Consider the following 3,403-nt stretch of genomic DNA (forward strand, 5'->3'; position numbering starts at 1 on the left):
CAGTTTGGATATCAAGAGTTAAAAGTTTGTATAAAGATTTATCTTGAAGATTTGCTCTTATGTTTGGATAACATTCAAAATATATTGGACCTTCTACAATATTTGATTCAAACATGCCTAATAAGGAGTCATTGAATTCATGATGTCTGGCATCACGAAGTATGATACAGACTGGTTTGTTTAATCCTACTCTTGTGAAAGGGAATAGTCCTAGTTGAACCATCCTAATATGAATTCTATCATATTTTAACCTAAGGGACTCTAGATCTTCCATATCTAAAAGTCTCTTTTGCTGTCTTGCTTCATTTGTAAGTAAAGAGATTGATTTGTTAATAACTTTGATAAAATATTCTTCATTATATTCTATTTATCCTTTTTGTTTAATAATTTGACTTTCTGTCTTGGTAATTTTCCAAATTTTGTTTGAATCTTGATTTGGTATCTTTTAACCATTCCAATTTGCTAGTCTTCTTTCAATTTTTCCAAGAGAGATTTGTAATTCGTTCTTATTTGAGCTTTCTTGTCAAATGTAGTTGCATTAAATCAGTAAGTAGAAGTCCTTAATTAATTTTATTAAATAAAAACAAATATATGAATGTTAAAATACATTTCCCTAATTAATAGTATCACACTAACTTGTAATTTCGTTCAAAATTAAATAAAATATATTGTACATGCATTATATGTGCTTAATGACTTATTGATTATGACAAGAAGCAAAAGTTTATTCATTACAATTAAAATTTTGTAAGGGATGCCGATCTTGTGATTTATTGAAATTGATTATTGAGTTTGAAGGGTACAATTATGAGTAAAGAATATGCAAAATTACATTTCCACAAGTAAAAAGAGTTTATTCTAACCCATATTAACAAGTCATGAGTTCATCTTAGCTAAAAAATTTCCAAGCATACAGTAAAAAAAAGCTAATAGAGTTAATTTGGAATGTTATAAATATGTCATTCGTGTATTTATCAATCATATCACACAATCCTCACAACTCTCTCTCTCTCTCTCTCTTCCCCAAACTCAAAACACATGCCAACAATAATGGGAGGAAATCAAATTTCTTCAAATTCGAAGAAGAGAGATGATAGTCGTGATCTTCAACAACATGGTGACCATATTGATGCACCTCTGAATGCACCCATTATGACCCCTTACAATGACAACATTCGCCCCCTTCTAAATGTAATAGACAAGCTCCACCACCTTATGACTTTTCCAAAGGGATATGGCTTCCCACCATCGTGGTCATTGGCGACTAATCCTCCGGCAAGTCCTGTGTCCTCGAGTCCCTCGTCGGGATCAATCTCCCCTGAGGTGAAGGCATTTTCACTAGAGTTCCCCTCATCATAAGACTCCAACACCACCCCTTCCCACACACCGAGCTCTATCTCGAGTTCAACAATAAAGTTGTTTCGACCAATGAAAAAAGAGTCCTCGAAGCCATAAATCTCACCACCGAAGAGATTGCCGGCAAAGGGAAGGGAATTTCCAATACCCTGCTCACTCTCGTGGTTAGGAAAAAAGGTGTCCCGGATCAAAAAATGGTCGATCTTCCCAGCATTACCATGGCCAACCTGAAAACATATACGACCAGTTAAAAGGCATTATCATGGAGTACATTACACCTGAAGAGAGCATTTTACTAAATGTTCTATTTGCTACTGTTGATTTCCCCACTTGTGAATCCATTAGGATGTCGCAAAGTGTGGAGAAGACCGGAAAAAGGACTCTTGCCGTCGTCACGAAGGTGGAAATGGCTCTCGAGGGCCTGCGCGAGAAAGTTTCCTCTGATGATGTGAACATAGGACTTGGTTATACATAAGTTAGGAATAACATAGGCGAAGAGTCTTATGAGGAGGCCCGAAAAAAAGAAGCCGAACTTTTTAATTCCCATCCTCAACTCTCCAAACTCGATAAATCTACTGTGGGTATGCCTACTTTGGCACATAAGCTGGTGGGGGTTCAAGCTACAAGCATTAGGAAGAGCTTGTCGGGGATCGTGAAGAATATCAATGACAAGTTGAACACAAATGCTGCAGAACTCAGGGCAATGCTTAAACAATTGTCTTTGCTTTCCGAGGCCACGACAACCTTTATTTGAATTGTTGGAATGAAAAATGAATTACTTAGGAAAATTCTTTTGAGAGGAGAGTTCAACGAGTACCGAGATAACCCGAAGATGCACTGCATTGCCCGGTTGGTGGAGATGCTTGAGCACTACTCCAACGATCTCTATAAGTGCAAGGAAAGTGATATGGGAAGGGAGTTTTTAATGGAGGAGATCATTGTTTTGGAAGAGTCTAAAATTATTGAACTCCCTAACTTCCTTCCTTATGATTCTTGAGAGAAAGATTGAAGTGACATCCTGTTTTCTGATTAATTTTATAGAGAAGGTGTGGGATTATGTTGAGGGGGTGGTGGCTTCTATGTTGAAGTGTTATTCAAAGAACTATTACCATCTCCATTTGTCTATAATTAGTCCCAGCCATAGCCTCGTCGAGAGGATGAAAGAAAGATCGATTAACTGGGTGTTGGAGATTGTGGAAATGGAGAAGCTCACTGGTTATACTTGTAATCCTGAGTATTCGACAAACTAGGATAAGTTAATGAACCAACGAGAATCATTTCTGAGTGGTGTTTTGAACAATAGTGGTAGTGTTGAGCATAAAGGGATTTCAAATATAACAATTGAAGGTATTGGGAAGATTGAGGTTGGTAGAAAAGTTGGGTTGCATTCTACTCATATTTTGATGGATGTTTTTTACTTGAAAATGAGAATGGTGGCATACTGGAAGATTGTGCTAAGGTGGTTGATAGATGGAATGGCTCTGCACTTGCAGCTTAGTTTGGAATATTTGGTGAGTACGTATTGGAGAAAGAGGTTGTTGAAGATTTTATGGGACCTGAGAATGGTGGGGTTCAAAAGATGATGGAGGAATCACCCTAAAGAGAGCCAAGCTAACAAAAAGTATCAAATTGCTTAAGGAGTCCAAAGAGGTTTTGACAAAGTCCATGGACATGATTACTTCTTATATTGTGCAGTCATCGGTCTCTATGTTTTCCCCTAAAATGATAGTGGTGATTCAATTCCAATGATGGGGGTGTCCTTTATTTATTGTCTTTAAGTATATTGTTGCACGTCCTCCTTGCATTAAAAAATTTGAATGACTCTTTAATAAAAATATGATTTACCATCATACTTGGTATCATACAGATGAATGCATGGGAGAGTAGCAAGTTGTAACCATTGTGTCTTTATAATTTGCATTATTAGGTTCATTATTCCAAAACCAAAATTCTTGAGATACTAGCTAGTGTTTAATTATTATGTATACATCAAGGAAAAAATTTATGATTTGAATTGGTTGTGGATCCCTTGGGAAACATTCTAGTC

General features: G+C 36.6%; 1 pseudogene; it reads left to right on the plus strand.

Annotated features, from left to right (window-relative positions):
* The first annotated feature begins 1,050 nt into the window (after positions 1 to 1,050).
* On the plus strand, positions 1,051 to 3,105 carry LOC131148390 (dynamin-related protein 4C-like; annotated as a pseudogene).
* The last annotated feature ends 298 nt before the right edge of the window (positions 3,106 to 3,403 follow it).

This window comes from Malania oleifera, chromosome 2, assembly GCF_029873635.1.
Source record: "Malania oleifera isolate guangnan ecotype guangnan chromosome 2, ASM2987363v1, whole genome shotgun sequence".
NCBI classification, from domain to species: domain Eukaryota; kingdom Viridiplantae; phylum Streptophyta; class Magnoliopsida; order Santalales; family Ximeniaceae; genus Malania; species Malania oleifera.